Source organism: Panicum hallii, chromosome 6 (assembly GCF_002211085.1).
Source record: "Panicum hallii strain FIL2 chromosome 6, PHallii_v3.1, whole genome shotgun sequence".
Classification (NCBI taxonomy): Eukaryota; Viridiplantae; Streptophyta; class Magnoliopsida; order Poales; family Poaceae; genus Panicum; species Panicum hallii.
The window spans coordinates 9,285,389-9,309,652 of NC_038047.1; the positions used below are offsets into that span (position 1 = coordinate 9,285,389).

At 43.8% G+C, this 24,264-nt stretch overlaps 1 long non-coding RNA gene and 1 pseudogene across 1 annotated transcript; both read right to left on the reverse strand.

Moving 5' to 3' along the window:
- Positions 1-2,968: 2,968 nt before the first annotated feature.
- Positions 2,969-4,271, reverse strand: LOC112898595. The gene is made up of 4 exons (XR_003229871.1): positions 4,203-4,271; positions 3,252-4,098; positions 3,119-3,160; positions 2,969-3,026 (listed from the first exon to the last, which is right to left on the reverse strand). It is a non-coding gene; the product is annotated as an uncharacterized LOC112898595 (long non-coding RNA).
- Positions 4,272-20,114: 15,843 nt separating this feature from the next.
- LOC112898123 lies at positions 20,115-22,954 on the reverse strand (annotated as a pseudogene).
- Positions 22,955-24,264: the final 1,310 nt, after the last annotated feature.

The window sequence follows — 24,264 nt, forward strand, 5'->3', positions numbered from 1 at the left end:
ACGTTGCCGACTTCACAGTACACTAAGACGATCATAAATAAATTTCTCAGCTGATATGCAGTTGCCCAAACAATGGCCTATCAAATAAAAAAGACCACTCAGTGTCATCTCCAATGAGACCTCAAGCCTGACATGCCTCTCGAAAGGTAGAATATACAGTCCCTTCGTAGGTGCGTACTTCCTCATAACTTCTGGCACCACAAACGACCATCAATAACATTCTAAGGTAAAATGTTTCACTGGTACTAATGTGCACAAACCTGAGCCTTCCTAATTTAGTGCCTCTTTTGCGAAGTTTCCATGTCTTGTCCGAATCCCAAGTATATCTAGTTGGGAATTGACAGCAAGTAAGATCATGCCCAGCTGACGAAATCTGATTTGCAGTGAACCATTCAGTTAACATGCACTTTTCTGATTCTGGATCGTCAACCACCTCTTGTAGGTCAGCACTTTCATCAAGAGTGACAAAGTTCATTCCTGGAAGATGCACAAAGAGTCGTTCAACGGAAGGAAATTTTCCATGTATTTCAAATCTGAAAAGTCTCCAAGTTGCTTCACAACAAGACAAATATCTAGATATGATATATTCTGCAATTATATCTACACCACCATCATCAGGTTGCTGCTGAGGTGATGTACTCTCTCCATGATTAGGCTGCACAGATGGATTAGATTGCTTTGTTTGAAATCCCACTATGGCACAATCAAATCCCTTATTTACATACTTGAAAAGGTACTTGATGAGATATGTTTTGTTGCAGGACTCAACATTGATATGCGCTTGATATTTCTTTACTGCTGTAAGATTATGAGGCACGACCCATCGATTATCTAATTGGATATTGTTTTTCCACACTACAATGCCATTATCTCTACGCTGATATAAAGGATACCCATCTGAATCAAAGTTTATCTCTACTCGAAAGGGCTTTGGATAATTTTTTTGAGCACTTGCCATTTTTCATACAGGGACTTCTTGGATTAATTACACCACACAGACCATGGATCATGAATTCTTGGACCAAAGAAAACCCCAATGGATCCAGCTTTGGATCAGGAAGCTCAGCAGAAATGTACTTATCAACTTCGAAAGCAGATGGCTCATGACCTGTCTCAGCTTGCCACACAAGGATATGTGAATGCGGCAGGCCGCGTTTCTGAAATTCATTTGTATGTGCAGCTGTAAATACAGGAAGAAATAAACAGAATTAAAATTCATGTAATGTGTAACCACATAATAGAAATAGAATAGGAAAAAAATTACTGTGTAGGCAGACTTGCACAAACAGGTCCAAAAATGCATCCTTCTTTGATATCAGTGAGATATTCCTCCAATTTCATATGGAAAACTCGAACTACCATGTCGGCTCGGTCACAAGGTTTCTGACCTGGCTCAAACCTGAGCGCTTCGGTAATTTCAGGCCACTTGGAATTGCAAGTAAAAGTAGTGAACTTGTCTGGTGGACCATATACACAACAAATAGCCATGCAATCATGAAAATTCTGTTGCATATATCTCTTACTTCCAATATGACTGGCAGGTAACATCCTCTTGATGCCAACATCTCTTCCTGTTGATGCTCCACGACATATTGCATCGGATATACCTTGGTAGGTCTCACAACGAAGCAAATCTTCATTGAAAAATAGAAGGATAATTTGTTGGCCTCAACACAGGAATAACAATTAACCTCATACTGCTGTGATAATCTTCCACTACAAAGAGCAGAATTAGGCTCTCCTCTACGATAATGCATGTAGTATGCATGATACTCTAGCATAGACACCTTGTCTCGACCAGTAGGGTGGGCATCTATCTGTTTCAGCATTATCCCAGTGTGGAAACCAGGATCACCATGGGGGAAAGCAATGGATATTGCAATGACATTAATGCTGGATCAATTGGAGAAATCTGCTTAAGTTCAGATGTATGAGCCTCAACAACAACATCAAAGGATGAAACATTAGGTGACAAACCACCTATGAGCAAGGCAGCCAACTCAGGAACTACAGGTAAAGAATACCTATCACCATGGGAATCTATAGTGCCAGACAGCTTAATGGCAATCTCTAGCGCCAGCCAGCTTAATGGCAATCTCTAGCGCAGTAGGCGCACAGAAGTCTATCGCCCTCCATCCTAAATTTATGAACCAAAGGATTATTTTCATTTAACATCTGAATAAGAGCAGCAACAATCTGTGGATCTGGTTGATCAGAACCTTCAGCAGAGAAAATGTCAAGCCTATTCTGGATTTCGTTGGACGTGTCATAAATATAAAACTGTGCATATTCTGGCCGCCTGCCAGGAGCAGGAAGCAGCGAGCCAATACGGTGGTGGACAACACCATTGATACGAAAAACATAGGGACCATCTCCAGTATTAATAGATTTGTCAACATGAACACCCAAAGAACTGAAGGCAAACAATGAATTGTATTGCCTAATAAGTCGCATGAAAGAATTAGACCGTGGACCTCCATCAAAACGCACTAACTCTTGAAGAGGTGAAGGAAAAGCCCTATGCTTAGGTAGTGACACCCTGCCTCCACGACAGCATCCACTATAACAAATTTGATGGTGGTTACTTTGGTTATGTATTCTCTCATGATACCAGAAAACAGCAAAGCAATATTGTCACACATAATCAGGACCACCGTAATAAGACCGTTCAGAATACCTAGCTGCAAAAACAGCAAGGAATGCGACAATGCAAATGCAGCCAAAAAAATAGCCCTGTACTACCTAATCACTTAGGCTCATACCAGGAATGTATCTTTCAACATATCAATATACTCCTTAGGAAATGAAAATACAGGCTCAATAAAAGGAGCACGGCAAAGATGATCTACAAATAATTATGAAGATGATGTCGCGAACACTAAACGAAGAAGAACAAAGAAAATAGGCAGGCAATGAGGGAAGGCACAGAACTTGCCTCGCTGCCGCCTTGACTCTATTGCAACACATTCTTTTAACATGATTCTTGTTAGAATCAACACGTAGCCCCAGCGGACAGTAATGGTCTCCTATGTTGACAACATCAAATAGATAGACTGAATAAAGGAATGAAATTCTATATGCTTGAAAATGTATAGCACATAGAAGAAAAGGCACTAACTGACGATGATGCCCCAACAAGGAACAGCCGAGGAGGCTGCACCTGATAGAGCAGGAAGGCCAATAAGCACAGCTATACATATTGGTACAGATGCAAATAGATCACAGAAGAGCAAGTCAATAATGCCACACACCGAGCAGGGTGAAGAACATGGAACAACCGAGCACAAAATGAGCCACACTGAATCAAGATGATCCTTAAATAAGAACGGACCTGCACTTAAAAATGCAGCTGGTCGGCCTTCAATAAGACCAGTGCGCACACGATGACCATAACGGCCATGACAGCTTCCCCGAGCACTACCACGCACACGACGGACGGACAAAGCAGAATGGGCTGATGTAGAAGATAATGCGCACGCAGCTGACCGAGCATTTGTTGCCCTTCTAGAAGGCATTGAAAATAGAAGCCAACACAGCTATGCAACCCACACAGAGAAATAAATGCACTGAAAAAAAGAAATGACACTGAAGCAGTTAAGCAAATGAAGACCATAACTAAAATGGAGGTCAAATGCAAAAGTAACCTAAAGGCAGGATAGCACAAATGACAACCCCCAAAAAAGGTCACTGCACAACAACAATATCCTGAGTACAAAGGGCATGTATTAAATTAAATTGTGAACACACTAACAGGAAAAGCAACGCACATTGACATAATTTACGAACCACAAGGCAAGTGCAGGAAAAAAAAATGCGCACAACAGCAATGAAATGACAAAACAAAGCCTTTGCAACCGAGCATACACAATAGAATAAAACATGAGCGCAGGCAAAGAACACATCATACTCTTAAGAGACTAATACTAAGAGCAGGACTAGGAACTGTCACAAAATGAAATGAAGCCAAGTGCGCAAAATAAGCAGACGGCTGGCTTAAGTACAATGTAGATATGATTGACACACATATAGCACAAATAAAACAAAACGACAGAGTTTTTTTCCCTATTTGCAGAGGCTATCCATAGGAGTAAGAAGAAGCTGCAGTCAGAGAAGAAAAAGAAAAATCATACCCCAGAATAACCACGACAGGATAGTAGGGCCAGACAATGAAGAACCGTAAAATCTAAAATAGATAATCTCACCTGGACTGAACACCAATAGGAGGGCCCTCGAACCACGAAGACCACAGCACGGAGCAGGCGGATGGATCCTGGTCGCAAAGAAAGGAAAATATCAGATCAGCACAGCAATGCGATTCAAAAACAGGAAGAAAACGGATCCATCAAGACCACCAACAATATTGGAAATAAAGGCAGACTAAGAAAAGAAGAGAAATCTAAAAAGAAAAGGAGGAATACGAAGCGGATGAGAGTGAGGGAAGGAAGCAGGGCGGACGGCCGGAGAAAGGGCAGCAGATCTCAGGACTTACCAAAGAAGAGCAACCGAAAAAGAATAGGAACAGAAACTTACCGAGAAAGGGAAGGACGAAAAAAGAAGGATTCAGTCGTCGGCGGCGCCGAGGAAAATGACGGACAGGTGGGACCGTGGGCCAGAACACCAGGGTGGTGGACAGTACCGGTGTGGCATGTGGCGTAGGAGGCACACAGGGGCTGTTTGGATGGACAGCAAAGCGCCACAGGCTAACCTTAGGCGTGCCTTTGGCAGCGGTACTAAAGTTAGCGCGCCACAGTTCCTTACGCGTGTTTCCACAGCTCGCCATAGTAAATATCACCGTAGGTGCGGCGCTCGATTTGGCCGCCGCACTCAGAAATCGCGCCACACTCTCGCCTTCCTCCCGTCCGCGCCGCCAGGTCCTCCTCCTCCCCGCCGCCCCCTCCTCCCCCCGGGATCCACCGCGAGCGCCCCCCCCCCCCCCGATCCACCACGTGGGCGCCCGCCACCCCTGGCGGAAGGTCTTTTTCCCCTTTTGCCAGTCTTCTGAAGAGATGGTGTGTTCTGCTGCTCAATGCTTTGGAATAATCTTCATCTCAACACCAACATGCATAAGTTAGGCGTGTTACCAAACAGATGCCACATGTGCCTAACATTAGGCGTGGAAGCATATCAAACATTTACCGTACTTTTTTTCAGTATGCCTAACCTTAGGCGCGGCAGTACACCAAATATATAACTAAGCATGGCTACTTAGGCACGCCGCACCTGTGGCGGTTGCCTAACCTTAGGCGGTGGCGGGTTTTAGACGGTGACGGGTTAGGCGGCGTTCAAAACAGGCCCGCAGTCCATGAGAAGGCCGCAGTGCAGCAGCAGCAACCAAAAAATGCACAAAATAATGAAGAGGCACCAACGACGCATAGGAAGGCCTAGCAAACAAAAACGGCCCAAACAAAAGCAAAACACGCTTAATATAGGCAGCAGCAGACCAGACCATGCGGGCCGCACGAAATACGTCGCACACGCAGAAGGCAACTGGGCAAGCAAGGGACACGCGGAGCAACGGAATTGCCACTAACGACGCTTAGGCATCTGAGGCTCCGTTTTGGTCCAGCGCTATGTATTTACATATTACAAGGGTCTGTTCTCAAAAAAAAAAGTACAAGGGTATCAGAGGTTTTTTTTTGGCCATGGTGGCCCCCTGCCCAAAGCCACAAATGATTTGATTTCAATCTAATTGTATACTCCCCCCATCCTAAATTATTAGTAGTTCTGACTTTTCTAAAAGTATAGTTTTTATTATATATCTAAATATATATTATGTCTACATATATAGCAAAATCTACGTATCTAGAAAAGCTAAAACGACTAATAATTTGGGACGGAGAGAGTAGAAACTAGATGAGGTGAGGATTATATAAAAGATAAAAAACTCAATTATTTCTAGAGGCCGGAGTAAAAAACCAGTGGGAGACCCCGAGAATCTGCATGCGTGGTGGTTCCTACCACACTGGCGCCGGTGACTAGCCGCCACGGCGTGCGGCTGCGGGCACATACCAAGAAAGAGGCGCGTAGGGATGAAAACGGTCGGAAACAAAAGAATGAAGCATACTACTTTTTCTAAATTTGTTCTTTTATGAAACTCTTTTAAAGCGCTTTTTTTATACAAATACTCAATCTCAATAAAGAACATCTACTTAAAATATTTTTCTTTTGAGGTAAAAGTAAAGAAAAGTTGTACATCCAATCCCACTAAAAATTTTACAGTAGTAAGGAAAAGTTGTGCATCCAAGATTTTAAGAGAAAAATGATTTGTATTTGAGGCAAATGAAAATAACAACATAAGGCTAGAAAATATAATATTTTTGTCGACTTGTGTGTTGTCCCATATGAAATTAAACTTTAAAAGGGCATGAATATATAGAGTTCTAATAAAGTATGTTTTTAGATCAATTGCGTGTATTGTTTGATAGGCTTACACACCTCAACTATGTATAATAGGATGGTACAGATTCCTCCATCAAGAATTAGACTCTACATAGGATCTGTTTGGTAGAGCTCCATCTGATTCTGATTCTCTATGTGAGCTGATTTTTAAAAGAAGTGATTCTATAGCTGAAAGTGATTCTTTTTTATTCTCTATCATAAACTCTTAGAATCGGAATGGAGATCACTTAACAAAATCAGGAGAAGCTATTTTTTTCCAGCTCCGAGCCTCTTAGTTCATTTCACATAATCACTTCACAGAATCAGCAGAAAATCACTTCTCTCTGAAAAACTTCTCCTGCTGAATTTAGCAGAGAATCAGCTTAGGAGCTCTGCCAAACGCACCCTTAGATAAAGGTTCAAGTTATTGATTCAATAGAACCTGGGTCCTGATCCATAGCAAAAGGACTTGTGGTAAGGAAAACTGGAACTCAACAAAATCAAAGTTAGAACTGGTGGCAGCAAATACTAATATATGGTAGATGCTGTTGGTGTTTTACTGCCAAGCCCACCGAGGAATACCTTCAAGGTGGTAGATTGTAGGTAAGATATCACCAGATTAGGAACTCGAAGGTGCTAGAAACACAAAGATTTAGACAGGTCCGGACCACAAGGAGCGTAATACCCTACGGCCTGTGTAGTGGTTTGTATTGCCTTAGATGTGGATGATTTGAGGGAGTTTCTACCCGCTCTTATATAGTCTGAGAGGATAGGGTTACAGATATCCTAGCCAGATAAGAGCTTAGAGTCCTACCCGAGTGCTACCGGGTAGTTTCTTTCTGTTCCGACTAGTCCTACTCGTATCCGAGTATCTTACAACAGGTATAAGGTATGGGACATGTGAAAGTGCATTTGGTCCCCCTAGTAGCTAATGAGCTTATCAAGTTATGGACAGGTTAAAATTCAATGAAATGAAAAATAAGAAAGGAAAGATGCAAATTTAATTATGGATGGTGTTGGAGTTTAAAAGAAGATCTTTTATTAATTTCTATTTCGAATTTGAGTATTGGAAATACTGTACTATTAAGAGGAATGCGAATAGATAGCTTGAAGATATCAAAGTATCTAATTGAGATGCTAACTATCCAAGAGAGACACCAATCACACACTTGTGCACTCAGTTCTCTCACTGTTTTAGTGTATATCGGAAGTTTCGACGGAGTGTCGGAAGTTGCCAGCTTCTTCCGACAGGGGTCCTTGGGCCGGCTGATTTAATAGGGTCGGAAGTTCCGACCATGGCTCGAAAGTTCCGACAATCACTTAACCAGCACAACAATAGCTAGTTTTGGAGGCTCGAGTATTTATACCTCTTCAGCCCCTCCTTCATTTGCTGTTGATCTAATCCGAGACAAACACCTTCAAGAACATTCAATACTACTCCCCAATCCCTCCAAGAGCTAATCGTTGAGTTGATTTGAGCTAGAGCTTGGGTGAGAGCAAAATTTAGGTGTGAGACTTGAGCATTTGAATAAGAAGGCAACCACGTTCATCTCAAGAGCACTTGAAGCATCTTCATCCATCGATTCGTGTTTGCTGCTCTTGAAGCTTGCTTCTAGACGGTTCGGCGTCGCCCGGTTAAGCGTCCTCTCATGTGTATGTGCCTAGGAAGTTTGTATTACTCATTCTTCATGAATTTTATAGTAAGTGATTCAATCCTACTTTATGGTTGATTGAGGGGCGAAAAGGGTTAGTGTAAGACCCTGCTTTTTGTGAGCTCCTCAACAAAGATGTAGCTTCTTTAGTGGGAGCGAACTTCAGGAATAAATCTCCTGTATCTTGTGCTTATTGCATTTATTTAGTTCCTGTTGACCTAGAGTTTGTTTTGTACCGATCTATGTACTCAAGTTGTTGTGCTTGCAAAGATCACTTGCAGAAGTCTTCTAGTATCATTATGCAAATTTTGATTCAGACAGGTTCTGCAGTTTCAAATTTAATTTTGAATTTCGTATAAGAACTTTCCTTTTTGTCCAAAGTTCCGGTCCTTTGTCCGAAGTTCCGACCCATCGAAACTTCCTACACAGTGTCAGAAGTTCCGATAGATTTAACCACTACGAAGATTTTTTAGGAATTTTTAGATATGCCTATTCACCCTCCTCTAGACATCACCAAGATCCTTTGAACATGCTCCATCCATATTCTAAAATATTAGTGCCATGTGCGTAGTCCCGTGACTCTAGGGTTGATAGATGCTAGACGGTAGCTAGGGAGGTGGCGGCCAAGGGAGGCTGACCTAGAGCATCCTTGGGGCGTGTTCGTACTGGTGGGGGTGCACAGTAACATGAGTATGGGTTTCAAGCAAAATTATAAGACTCAAAGCCCAATTAAAAATGAGGCGCAACGCTTGGCAGAAATAAAGTGACTTGTTTTGACAATTTAAAAGCCGTTTCGGACATAACATTGAGGTCAAACCATATCCATTTGTATCCAGTAGTATTTTTTAGTCAGCTATTTAATTACGATGGCATGACATTTTAGTTTATTTCTCCTCCCAAATTATTTACTTAGAATGCTATTCTAGTATATTTTATCAACTTTTAGATCGACCTAATGATCCAAAATATAACTTGCATCCCTAGTCATGAACCTCCATCCTACTTTGGTTGAAAGAATTATGACCTCCGCAACATTGTACTGGCGGGCTAACTCCAAGCTGTGTTTTGGGTTTTCATGAACTTGTACTATAAGTTATATTTTTTGTATGCGCCAACCACGCCGCATATACATCATCCTCATTTCATCTCCTAGACATAATTATATGACCAAAATTAGGTTGTGGCATGTTGTCAAATACTTCATCATCCAAATATACGAACAAGCTCACCTTTTATATTGAACTAGAAATCCTAGCGCGGCTTTACCGCGCCCTTTTGTAGCATTGGCCAGTTTACCTGCTTAGAAAGTCATTTATTTTTTTATGTGGTTTTGAGAAATTTGAACCTTTGGAGTTATAGGAAATGAAACCAAAACAAAGCATATCACATGATTTATACCAATTAGCAAAAAAATATGCACCAAAAATTAAACAGCAATTGGGATGACAAAAATTTGAATATTGCAGTTCACGTGAACAATTGCGGCGGCGGCGCGGGCCGGGGGCGCGGCGGCGGCGGGGGCGCAAGCCGGGGACGCGGCCGGGGCCGCGGGGCGGGGGAGCGGTGGGGGCGCGGCGGGGCCGGGGGCGGGGGCGCGGGCGGGGGCGAAATTGAAGAGCGCGCGCGTGTGGGTAACGGGCGGGGGCGCGGTGCACTGGTATATATTCCCTCTTTGCCAAGTGACCCAGATCTGGGACACTCGGCAAAGCCTGGGAGGCTTTGCTGAGTGCCACAGATCGTGGGCACTCGGCAAAGAGGAGGCTTTGCCGAGCGCTCCGAGCAGGCACTCGGCAAAGAGGCGGCTTTGCCGAGCGCCCCAAACAGGCACTCGGCAAATAATTTTAATTTTTTACATCTATCTGCCACTAAACTTTTTTGCTGTGATACTTACATTGCATGCAACAGTACGTGCAATTTGTGCCCATTAATCGAAGTGTTTCCTATATTTCGTCAATTTATTTCATGTTATTGAATTTCTTGTAATTATTAAAATTTGAACTACAAGTCACACGAATAATGGAAAATAATGAATCAAAAAATGATATTCACGTTATTGAAGCATGCGTTGAGACATTATCGAGAAAAAAATTAGAAATTTCAAATTTGTTGTCCACGAAACATGACGACGAACTTATTGTTCAGTTGTTTTTAAAATGTATAAAATGCAAATATGGTCCGAAAATTATGAAACTTGTCGAGATGTAATGATATCACATGTGGAACCTATGATAAAAATCTGACGAGGTTTCATGAAAGTAAAAACATACGATGCTTACAAATTAAAAGTTTTCCAAAGAGGTGTATGATTTTATATACAGACCGATTAGGTGTTAAGCATTGTAGATTACAAACTTTCACGAAATCTTATAAAAATTTTATCACAATATCCTCACATGATAACATGATATCTCGACAAGTTTCATAATTTTCCGACCAAATTTGCCTTTTATACAATTTAAATACGACTCCAACACAATTTAGTCGCCATATTTCGTGAACAGTAGTTCAAAAATTTCTGATCCTTTTTTCGATAAGGCATCAAAGCATGCTCATTAATATAAATAACAATTTTTCATTTATTTTTTCCACTATTCGAATGACCACGCAGTTCAAATTTGAATTATTCAAGAAATTTAATAAAATAAAATAAATTGACGAAATATAGCAGACACTTTGAGAAATGAACCTAAATTACATATGTTGTTGAGGAGAATGTAGGATAACAATAGAAAAAATTAGGAGAAAATAGAGAAAAAAATATGTATATTTTGCCGAGTGGCTTGGCCAGGCACTCGGCAAAACGTCTCTTTGCCGAGTGCCTGTGACGTGGCACTCGGCAAAGAATGACGCCGTTAATTGCGTGGCGCTTGTTTGCCGAGTGTCCTCCTTTGCCCCCGACACTCGGCAAAGTATTCTTTGCCGAGTGTTTTTCTTTGCCGAGTGCTTGGCGCTCGGCAAAGGATGCGTTCACCGTGTGTTTTTCTTTGCCGAGTGCTACACTCGGCAAAGAGTCTCTTTGCCAAGTGCCCGATATTTAGCACTCGGCAAAGCTTCGGACACTCGGCAAAGACCGCGTTTCCGGTAGTGATAGCAGATGTACCTGCACACTGGAATCTTATTACACAATATCAAAATTTGCTTTACATAGTTAGGTGAAATCATATATCTCTAATTCTTATAGAAATCATAAGATATGTTTAATCTTCTATATTGGCATAAGGAAAGAAGCTATTTGCAGTTTGCCATTGGGTACAAGAAGAAAAAAATAAATGAGATCACCCGATTCTCGTTTAAAGGTAACCATAGAAAACAAATGAGTAATCCAGTTGTTCCACAATAATGAGAGTCAATATCGGATGGGTTCAAACAAAGCAACAAGTTTACACGATTTCCGTAATATGAAAGCAGTATTTAGTTTCTAGCTCCTTGCAAATCATGAGATACTTGATTCTTTAAATCAATTTGAGAAAAGTAGAGTCAATTGGATGGAACTACCTGCACTGTTTCTGGAGCAAAATACTCTTAACGTGTTCCTTTGGCACAACATATATGACCATGGGGTCATCACCACGTTCCCGTTCTCCTGACAAGATGGTTGTGACAACACGGAAAATTATGACAGTTCCAGCTATTGGGTCATTGGGCGACTGAGCTGGGGCTCATCTCTGGGTTGGCATTCCAAGTCGGACCTCCATCTGCTGTAATTTGTTCTTGCTCTTTGGCCACATGAGCTCCAATTTGTTCCATGTCAGTCTCTGTATCTGCATTTTTATCTCTAAACAAATCAGGAACCCGTGAAGATTCAATTAAACTAAAATTTCTCAGTTCCAACTTACCTCTAAATTCACAAATCATAGTCAATCACCAAATTTCCCATAGCCAGGTAGGCCGTGGTTGTGACCCCATCGCTCATTTATCTTCTCCTTGACTGTCGCTCGTCACAAGTTGGATGGAGGCCAACGACGATGGCCATGACGGGCAGAAAAGCACGGCTTCGGCATCGGCCGAATAGCTGAGCGCATCATCAATGAGACGGCCTGCGGTTTCAATGCTGCCGGCGTTGTGTTTGAGCGAGGCAGAGGTGGAGAGTCGGAATGGTGTACGAGGCCAGGAGGCAGGCGACTGGATGAGGCCGCCATGAATGGATGCGCCGCGGTGGCGGCGGAGGGCTCTCTGAGCAGCACACTGTTATGGCGACACGGCAGATTCGATTCTAGCCGTGGGTGGAGCACCCGCACCGGCAATTTCGAGCTCAACGGCGGCCATGACCATGGTGACGGCGTTGGTGCAAGAGAGTACACGACGCGAAACGACCGGAAAATCGACGAGCTCAGCGAAGGGTCGCGAAACTCTGGCACTCCTATGGACGGCTGAGATTTGCATTGCTCGAGATCTGACGGAGAAAATAGGTAGGCGACTTGGCCCAATGAAAGCTCAATAATGTCACCAACTTTAGGTCTTAAAAATTTGAATGGTCATCATACACTCATCATCTCTCACATCCATGACGCGAAGTCGTGCCCTAGAGTCACTAGGCCGACCTAGGGGTGAATTGGCAGTGCACAACATATACCCTTATAATTGGTTAATTAATAAGTATGTAAGTGCACAAACTAATATTACATCATTTTTATTTTTTTGCGAGGAATATCATTTCATCTTAGAGTATTTTAGGGTATTGTATTTTTACTGTGGGAGCGAGAATAAAATCACAAAGTCATATGAGTAATGGTAACAACATAATTTTTTTAGACGCATAACACTATAATTGGATATAAATACACGTAATAAAAATTACGCCCTTAACTTTAGAAGTCCCTTTATTCACAAATTGGCGACGCTTTGACCATGATCTGATCGAAAATATGAATCTTTATCCGGTCAATAATCTTTGAGTATTTGATCCAACCAACCAAAATTCAAAAATTATGTTGGATAGTACCTTTAAAATAGATGTTAGGACATTCCCAACCCTTCATGTAGGATGGTGTCCATGATATTAATTGCATTGCTATATAGGACTTTTAGCTTACGTGACATTATAATAAATGAGAAAGAGAGAGGAAGTGTTGGTGTTTCGGCCCGCCAACTAGTAAATTTATGCTTGCACGTCTGGCTCGAATGGTGTGCAAGGAAGACACAAGGGGTTCTTGCACTAGTTTGCAGTAGGGTTTACAAACGGTCGAGAGAGGGAACGGGCTCCCAAGTTTCTGGTGGCTAAGTGCTATGCGAGTGCGTGAGTATCTGAGAGTTCGGTCCCCCTACGGGGGTCCTCCCCTTCCCTTTTATAAGCTAAGGGGCAGGTGTCGGATACCCGAGTGACGGAGAGAGAGAGAGAGAGATAAGAAGTAGAAAGAGGAGGGTTGCCAGGATCCGCTGCTCTCCTCCCCTTCACATGGGCTCCGTTGGCCCTGCAGATGATGTTGGGGGTGTCTTTGCGCCGCCCGCCCCCCTGGCGCAACGTGCGATGTGCGCTCTGACAGGACAGGCGGCGTAGGCCCCCGGCATGCCTGGTGGGCAACATGCTCCGACAGGACGGGCGGCATAGGCCCCCGACGCTTCTGGTGGGCAACGTGCGCTCTGACAAGACAGGCGGCGTGAGCCCCCGGCGCATTTTATGGCTTAACCCCTGGCGCGGCGGGCGACGGGGACTCACCATGATGGCCTCTCACCTCCGGTGGTCACGTCAAGGCATGCCCTCGCCTGTTCTCGCATCGGAGGCCTGACACAATACATAACACAAGTGGTACATAGGCGTATAACACACTAATGACATTCACAACACCTCATCAAGATGATAACGACGACTAAAGCAGCGATGGTCGTTAACAGGAGGGCATTTATTTGGTCTTCACACTCAGACATACTAACTAGACGCTATGACTCAACCACAACTCCACATTGAACTCCACAGGCTTGACTTGGGTGCGGACGCGAACTACTCGCAGTCTTCAGGCACGTAATCCGGATCGGCTGCTAAAAACATCAACAATAAAAGAGTGAGTACAAGGTACTCAGCAAGTCCCACCTCGCCAGGGAGTGAGATATATAGAGAAATTAATTAATGCAATGATCAAATAAATATGCTCAAAAGTGAATGAACTCGAAACTGTAATGCAAATTATCAGGATATACCCATGCAATAACTATATATGCAAACAAATCTTATCCAAAAGCATATCTCATCTCCAAGCATCTCACTCTAGGTGTGATGTCCACACCGTAACCTGTCCTATACCAAGGACACAGCCATTCGAATGGATTTTCAGACTCTGCAGAGCTTGTACACTTTACCCACAAGCCGGAACCGCTCAGCACGGCCCGAACATAGGTGACACCAAGCCATGGCCTATCTCGGATAAACCCGTCCAGCACCATCATTATATCCAGACCACTCTTGGTCACAAATATAAATCAACTCAATCTCAGGACGGTCACCGAAATAGCCAGTGGGATTAGCCTATGCCCTGCCCATACAGGGTCGAGTGGTTGTACGAACAAAAGTTAGGTGAGATGGCACCACAACCACAAATCCTTAATCACAAAACTCGCCTACCCAAGTCTATCACCATGATAGCGCTTGAGCGTAAGCCTACACCAACGGTAGTACTTACAGGCCTTGTCCATAAATCATTATCACTTCTCAAACATAGACAAGTATTTAACCATGCATCCAATAACAAGGAATAATAAATATTAAATGCAGACTCATATCAAGGCATTCAAAATCACAATATGCAAATCAAGGCAGTCAATGAGGTTCACAATGGCAATGCATTCAACTATGCAATGATCACCTATCCAGGCTCTACTATAAGCAATCATTCATAGGATAAATATGATCAAAGGGTCAGTGAGACTTGCCTTCGTCCTCGCTAACGTTCCCAACACCCGTCACAGGGTCGTTCTGCTCGACAGGATCTTCCTCGGGTACGGCCTATTTATCGCATCAAATAATCACACAGACAATCAAGCTCAGCACACAATCATCATTATAAAATAGCACTTGAATTTATATGAATTTAGGAAGAAGAATTGGGTGATTCGGAGTTCGGATGGGTGAGATATGAAATTTACAGTGTGGCTGTGTATTAATTTCGGAAATGAAAAACGAGTTCGGAGATCGGCGGGAATGGCTACCTTGTTACTGCAAGTTGGAGAAAGTTCAGTGATTCTTGGGAGAGGGTCGATTGGTTTTTCAGTGTTTGGCGAGAGATCGCAAACCAGCGCCGCTGCCTTTTTATAAACGGGATAAGGCGGTTCGGCACAGTGCGAGGAGATAAGGTTGCGCTGTAGCGAGCGTACGACAACGCGTGCCGTGCGCGAACTATTCTCTTTGGTTGAATGCTGCAGGGATAGTTCGAGAGAGAGGGCTGGTTACTTGTGCTTCTGCAGCTTGCCATTTCACATCAAGGCATAGTAGTCAACTTTGCTCTTCACATGCATGGGACTCCTGGCGCTTGTGTCTCAGCAGCTTGCCATTTCCCATCCATGCATGGTAGTCAACTTGCACCACGCATGCATGTCATGTCTCATTTCTCTCCATTCCTTATCACATTTCATCTCTCTCTCTCTCTCCTGTCTCACATCTCATCGCTCTTTCTTTTCTTTCTCTTTTCTCTCCCACGCCTCATCTCTTCCTCCTCTCTTTATGGCTGAGAGGTAGGCAGATTGCAGCGCGTGGTCGGGGAAACGGCTGACACAGAATGGCGGTGGCGAGGGAAGGGGCGAGCTCGTTCGAGAAGGTGCTGGCGCTGCGAGACGCTAGCGCGGTACGGAGTTCTATCCGCGCGTATGGAGTTTTGCGTCTGGTGCATGAATGAGTATAGTCTGCGTATTTGTCATTAATTTATAAAGTCTGGAGAGCCAATATATTGTACAGCTCGATTTAATGTTTAATTTATTTTTTTATTATTATTATTATATTTTATTTAGTATTATTATTATATATATTATTATGTTTTATTATTTCTCTTCATGTAGATGGGGCTAACGTTGAGGTGTCGTAATTAATCACCACATGAGCCTTTGGCTATTAATCAAACTACAGCTGAATAGTTTGTCCGCGGGGTTTGTTCCGTTGTCTGCTAGACACATGCAAGCACTCTTCACCTGTATTATTATTATTTTTATTTACTAATCTTTTCTAGTTAAATACTTGGATAGTTATTAATTAAGCTAATTCTAAGGTAATTGCGGAATTGAAAATTCAGGATGTGACAGGCGAGGCGGAACCCACGCCCTCAGGGTCGGGCGAGGCCGCGCCCGCACTCTCGGGGTTGGGCGAGGTGGCTTATGCTCTGCGTTTGAACCTAATACCGGGCCGTCGATGCTCCTCCAGCCAGTGGGCCGTCCGCGGCCACATGATTTCCCGGTCAGGCCGAGAGTTTGGGAGGGCCTATCCATGATTAGCTCCCTAAAGATCGCATTTTGGGGAGTCCGTGATGTTCGCCCCCGTCAGGAAGAAACCGGGTCTCATGTAAGACTCAATTTCAATGCAAAATTCAAGGCGAAGTTTGCATTGGGAGAAGATAGTATCTTCACGATAGATGGGGAACAGATGTGATAGGTGGAGAGAAAAAAGAATAAATTTATTTGATCGACACTAAGAAATTATGGGTTGTAGAGTGGAGTTTCTAAAGGAGGTGTGTTACCTATGTGGGAGATAGATATCATCTATGGATACTACGGGTACATGTTGAGATTGCCCATTGAAGTATACTAGGTTGCATGCCCGTGCGTTGCTACAGGGCAGCAAAACTTTTATACTAAAAACAAACGGATCGCACGATAAGATAACAATACTGTGAAATTAAATAACGATGTTAAAGTGTCATTTAATCCAAAAAACAAAGTTTATGAAATTAACACAGTAATGGAGAGCAAAAAACATCATAATTCACTAAGTGTTTCTGAGAATTGTATATGTTCTTAAAAAATTTGACAAAATGAAACTCATAACTTCTGGCCCCCTTTCGACAATCTAACGGGCTTGGTACATCATCCGCCACCCCCTCCCCCTTGCAACCATCTGATGCCTTAGTCCAATTGTCGATCGTGCCCCTGAACCGCGTTCCCCATGGGCCCACCGATCGACGATTACAGCGGTCTAGAAGCCGCCCGTCTTTGCCTCCTCCCTTCGATGCTTTGCCCGTCACCTCCATCACCCTGGTAATTTGGCATCTCGCCGCCCAGTCCACCCTATGCTTGGCCCCAGCCCTCCCCTCACCCTCCACGAACATCGCTGTGAGGACATCAAGGTCGCCTGGAAATTGTTTTACCGCTACAGCCGTGCTGTCGAGCACGAGCCACCGAGATCAGAGTTCATCGCTACGGTACCTAGGTTTGTATACGTGTTCTCGAATGGGCTACAGTATCTGTTGTCTGATGGGGTATAGTTCCTCTTGCATGATAATGTTCATGTTTCATAGAGTTAGAACATAGGGCATGAATTGATAGAACATGTCATGGTTTTCCTTTTCATTTGCTTATGTCATGGGTGTTTAAGATAGCTCGATATATCACTGATACGGGTTGCCATCCTACTGAATGCTTATTTGCATGCTTGTGAGAATGAGAGCCCGTACAGTCGTAGGATATCCAGACAAACTTTCGTACAACTTGTGGTCGATCCCCAAAACGTGCACATGCACACCAGTCGGAACAGCGATGTTGCTGATAAAAGGTTCACCCAACCATAGCACAAAGTCATCACCAGCATGTATACACATCTAGATACAACCGACAGGCATATCCCCTACCTGGTCTAGCCTGGCAAGCTCTTAGGAATCTGACATAGCAACCCCTAACACTACCGGAAACCCGCACTTTGTCGAGAGCCAAACACTTTGCCGAGTGCAAACTGTCGGGCACTCGGCAAAGAATGTATTTGCCGAGGGCCGCACTCGGCAAAGACAAACACACGGTGAACTCATCCTTTACCGAGAGCAGGGCACTCGGCAAAGAAAAACACTCGACAAAGAAACTTTTGCCGAGAGCCTTACACTCGGCAAAGAATTACACTCGGCAAACGAGCGCCAGGCCGTAACGGTAGTTCACGCCGTGACTCTTTGCCGAGTGTCTGGTGCAGACACTCGGCAAAGAGGCATTTTGCCGAGCGCCTGGGCAAGACACTCGGCCGTAACGGTAGTTCACGCCGTGACTCTTTGCCGAGTGTCTGGTGCAGACACTCGGCAAAATATACAAAATTTGACTCTTTAATTTCTCTAAAAATTTTTCTATTGCCTTCCTATATTCTCCTGAACAAGATATGTAATTTAGGTTCTTTTATCGAAGTGTTTGCTATATTTCGATAATTTATTTTCATTGTATCGAATTTCTTGAATAATTCAAATTTGAACTGCGTGGTCATTTGAATAGTGGGAAAAATGTATGAAACATATTCATGTTAATGAGCATGCTTTGAGGCGTTAACGAAGAAAGGACCACAAATTTCAAACCTACTATTCACGAAACATGGCGACTAAATTATGTTCAAGTCGTGTTTAAATTGTATAAAAGATAAATTTAGTCGGAAAATTATGAAACTTGTCGAGATGTCATGTTATCATGTGAGGACACTGTGATAAAATTTGTATAAGATTTCGTGAAAGTTGACATCTACGATGCATAACACCTAATCGGATTTCACATAAAATCATATATTTCTTTGGAGAACTTTCAATTTGTAAGCATCGTATGTTTTAACTTTCACGAAACCTCGTTATATTTTTATCACAGCTTTCCCACGTGATATCATTACATCTCGACAAGTTTCATAATTTTCCGACCATATTTGCTTTTTTACATTTTAAAAATAACTGGATAAGAAGTTCGTCGTCATGTTTCGTGGACAACAAGTTCGAAATTTCTGATTTTTTTTGATAAGATCTCAACGCATCCTTCAATAACGTTAATATCATTTTTTTCATTCATTGTTTTCCATTATTCATGTGACCTGTAGTTCAAATTTCAATAAATACAAGAAATTCAATAAATTGACAAAATGGGTTTGAAAATTGTGATTTCTTTGCCGGCACTCGGCAAAGAGGGCCTTTGCCGAGTGCCTTTGATCTGGCACTCGGCAAAGAGGTGCCTTTGCCGAGTGCCCAAGATCTGGCACTCGGCAAAGGGTTTGAATATTTAACCGGCCGGTTCCCTCCACCTTATCCACACAGTTTCACTCTCACGCCGCCCCGCCGGCTCCGCCACCCCTCCCGCCGCAGGCCACGCCCCCGGCCCGCGCCCCCGGCCGCGCCCCGGCCGCCACAGGTACTGCATCCATTCATGTTCCACCAGCTGATGCACATATAGTGCCACAGCAAACTCTTTAAAATCAACTAGCGCATCTGTATTACTATCAATCTGCCCAAGAATGGATTTTGTTAATCAATTCCTGAAACTCCAATATGTTTGCTATGGTATTTGCGAGAATAAACCAGGAAATTTTAGTTGTCAATGCAGCCATGGCTATACGGGCAATGCTTCCGTCCCAAATGTATGTATAGGTACATGGAGCAAACTGAAAAGACAGTTACAACCTACTACTGCTCGATCTGTTACAACACTTCATGTTTCTGACAATGACACGGCCATTACATATAGCTTCTACCACTATTAAATAAACGCAAATTCTTGTATTCGTCATTTTAACAAAAATGCCATTATGTTAGACCTGATTGATCACGGACACAGAAGTAAATCATCTACCCCTACCCACAATAAAAAATAAAGCTTTCGGAATCTCGCATTCCTCTGGGGAACAATCTACTCCTAGCCTTTGCCGACCGCCACGTCGCGGACGCTCGGCAAAGATGCCGTCACGGGCCCAAACGGCCTTACTGTTTATTTCGTTTGCCGTGTGCCGCCTCTGACCCTCGGCAAAGTGTTTGCCGAGTGCCCGAGAAAAGGCGCTCGGCAAAGACCTATTTGCCGATATAATCGCTGGCGAGTGCCCTTTGCCGAGTGTTACTCTCGGCAAACATTTTGCCGAGTGTTGTTGTGTATTTGCCGAGTGTCTGGGACACTCGGCAAAGGGCCTGGGTCCGGTAGTGTAAGTTTGTTACATCATCATGTTTTCCCATTTTACTTGTCAATTTTGAATTCAGATTCGAGGCTGTCCAATATGTCGACAACTGATTCTCTCCTGGAGCCATTGAAGTGCTTGACTACCTTGTCTAATAACACCTGAAAACAGTCAACCGTCAACACAGGACGACATGAACGACGTGGGTTTCCAACCGAGCTTCAGAAGGAATGATTGGGTGTCCGCTTACCCCATCACGGCTAGCAACAAACTCTAGCACAGATTCTTCGGTGACACCAATTGTGCCAGAAGATTCAACTCCATGCTCCTGTATCTTTTGCTGTTTCATTGCTGGCTCCTTAGCAGAACCAACCATACCGTCAGTTTGGCCTCTCTTTGCTGTAGGGTTTGCATCACTTGTTAGGGCACCATCTCCTAGATTATCATTTCCGCCGGCTTCGCTTGCATGGGGGGAAGCAGGCGCATTACTAAAAACTTGCTCTGACAATCCACGCCCCTCAATTGTCAGGAAGGTCTTGATCATGTCGTAAGTTACCTGCGATTGTCATGTAGCATTTCTTTTTGTCAGAAGTAAATTGGACATTCACGACAGCTTTGGATGCACATACAATGAACTACAGCCAATGTTTGATAAGAGTGGCTATTACATTTTCCAAGCAATACTAAATCACAAACAGAAATAGAGTGATTATGCGCTAAGAGAAAATTACATTATCTGGGAGCTCCTCTTTGATCGGCTTCAACTTGTCACGTGATCCAACCTTTGCTATTGCAAGACGGATCCCTGAGGCTATCTCAGGTGTCAGCCCTACCTCCCTGCAAAACCTACTCCAGTCCATCTCACATCCTTCTTGAGCAGCATCAAGTATGTAGGCAATAACAGTTTGCTCTTTTATTGGCACTGCTCTGCGAAAATACTGGAATACATAATCATATTAAGTTGTGAACTTGAGTATACCATCAGTGCAAAACGAAAAATGAAAACAATGGTAACTCACTGCGATTTTCAGGAATGAGAACACCTGCTTCTGCCACGGTTCCCATGCAGTCAACTTTGCATCACCCAAGATCCCTGGAAGATTGTTTTGTACAGGTTTCGGTAAACCAGCTATATTTTCAACAGCTGGATTTGTTGTTGTTGGTGGTGGTATTTGTGAATTATCCAATGGAAGGTTTAACTCCTTCGATAATTGTGTGATATTTTGGATGAAAATGCCACTGAAACGTGAGACAAAATGCTGCAAACAAAATGCCTGATGTATTAAAATACGAGTACAAGATGGAATAGAATGTTCACACTATCGTGTATTTTAAAATTGGATGTACTGCAGAAATGCATACAATACATATTAAGTAATACCTGGCTGACACCATCGATATTAGCAAGTCTAGCTCCAGTAGAAGGCCTCATCTTTGCGAAATTTCTTATTGTCTGATCACCGCATATATCATATCTGTAACAAGGGGGATTAAAATATCGGTTTGCTAACCTTTCCAACATAAAATAGCTAAACAACACAGATTCCTAAACGCATTGTTATCGTTTAGATTTTTACTCACGGAGCGGTTCCAATATCTTGAGCCAGCTTCATCTTGACATTCAGGAGCATTTGATAAAGTTTTGTTTCATCCTGAAAGAAATTTAAATGAGACACAAGACACAAAAAAGCTAAAATTTCCAGGTTAAGTAGTGGGTGGATCGGGATCTAATAAATAGTATTTTGAGAAACCTACCACAGAAAATTTTTCGGATTCTATTGTGGGCACATGATTTAAACCACCACCTTCTTTCTGCTGTGAACTAGCATGTTCCTCTAGATCAATCATCTCTGCAGTCAGCTGTAAAACCAGTGGTGCCATCCATTTTACCAGCAGTAGAGAGGAACTTGACCCCTTTTGGACTGACGCTGAATATATATAGACGCAGAGTTAGCAGTGGTTCTTCTTAAGCATTTGTGCAAAGCTTAGTTTATGACTAAACATGCAGAGGGCTACAAAGGGAATGAATAGAATGACTAAAGAAGCAAAAGTAAAACTGCAAAACAGAACCTGACAAATCTTAATGTATCACGGACAGTCTCCTTCAAGTAATCTGCGCATAGATAAAAGAATACAATGAATAAATAAAAGCACATTCAAAGATGACAAAATATTTCATTATCCTAAGTCCTAAAAACTGATACTGAGCATTTGCTCAGTGTAGCCATACATAAAGTAGCACTATTACACTTTGAAGAACAAAGCAGGTTTTACATTCAAGTAAAAGTTACAAAAAGGTGTGATGTCAGTGGCTGAGATGTTCATGAATTTCCTTAGATCACCAGCAGAAAGATGCTAGACTTGAAATTGATGCATACTTTCTAAGCTTTACAGGTCTCAAAGATAACAAATACTACTTGTTAATTGTTCGTTCTACTGGCAATAGCAAACCAAATAAAACAATGCAGAAAAATGATGAACAGAATTGATCACACTTAGCAAAAATTAGCAAAGGAGTGGGAAGAGGAGAGAGGGCAGCTGGTCGCCGAGCATGAAGCTACCTTGATGCCGATTGGTGTACCTCGCTGTCTGGGCAGTCGCTTCTCGTCGATATCCTAGCACCGACATTCCTTTTTGCTCCCCTTGTGTACCCATCCCAGTTGTGCAGGATCAACGGATAAGCCAGGCTTAGAAAAACAACACAAAAGGTCAAGAGCAAAGGAATTGAATATCTAATATAATCAAAACATAGAGGTGAGACAGGGATTTGGTCTGCATAAGGGGGTGGATCTCCTAGCGATGGCACAGCAAAATTTATAAGATAAACTTCCAACTTTTGGTAAAGATGACCACCAACATCAGAAAGGAAATAATCAGTATGAATGAACCTAATACCCATCCCTGAATACATCGCATGGCCACTAAAATGGCAAAGTTCATTCCTGCAAATAAAGAAAAGATAGTCATGAGTCAAGATAGAATAATACTAAATTAACATCCAGTAACTACTGAGCATAGCTAAGCTACGCCGAACAATATTTATTTAGAAATGTGGCCCATATATAAGTACCAACTATTACACATAATAGCACATGCAGCAGTACATCAGAGGAAAGGAAACAGCAGGAGCAAGAACATGTACATACTGGAACTCTCTGAACGCCTCTGCAATGTTTCAACACATAGTAACTAAACAAGCTCAACCTCTATGACAGAGCAATAGAGTAAACCCACATCTGTGGTCATTGGATTGATTCAGAAATAAACCACACCATACTCAGATCCGATGCAAAAAAAGAAAGACACAGACGAAGCGCGCAAGCCGATCAATCCCATCAACTGGACAACCGGATAATCTTACGATGATTCGCAATAGGGGGTAGCGTTGGGTTACCTGGTCGCCACCAAGAGCGAGAAGGGAGGGAAGCTCGGGGCGGAGTGCGTTGATGTAGGCGTCGACCTCGGGCTTGGTGGACGGCCGGCCGTCGGGGAATAACTCGAGCTAGGCACGTGTGGCAATCTCCCATGGGTGCAATGGCCGCATCGAGGCCGCACGGGCGGCATCGCATCGCCTACTTCCACGAGGATACATGACGATCACCAGGCCGGCCGGCCAACAGCGACGGCTCGGAGGGCTTGAAGGAGGCGGGGGCGACTGCTCAGAGGAGGCGGGCGCCGGGCTGCGGGTGTGGAGTAGAGGGCGGCGCAGCTATGGATGTGGAGGGAGAAGGTTGGTAGGCGGCGGATCTGGGGGCGGCGGCGGCTCTACTCGGCTGCCCGTGCAGTAGAAGGAAGGAGAAAAGGAGGAGGAGGCGTGCGATGCAGGCCACAACACGTGGCGACGGCGGGTGCAAGCGACGCCGTGCGCTCTTGGTGTCGCAGCTGGAACCCTAGACCGGGTGCGGGACGCATCGCGAGGGGGGAGGCGGGCGTGGAGTCGCACGACGTGGGGTGGGAGGCGGGTCGGGGATGACGGGGTGGGGTTGCGAGGGCGAGAGCGAAGATGCCGGCGTGAGGGAGGCAGCGATGATGGCGGAGGATCGGGGGAGGAGGCTATGGCGATTGCGAGGGCGCTGGCTTGAGGGAGGATGTGATGACGCCAGCGAGGGCGCCAGCGATTGCAAGGGCGACGGTTCCTCACGTTCTGCTCGGGGGAGGCGCGGCGGCGGCTGAGGGAGGCAGGGCGAGGGATGCGAGGGAGAAAAGAAC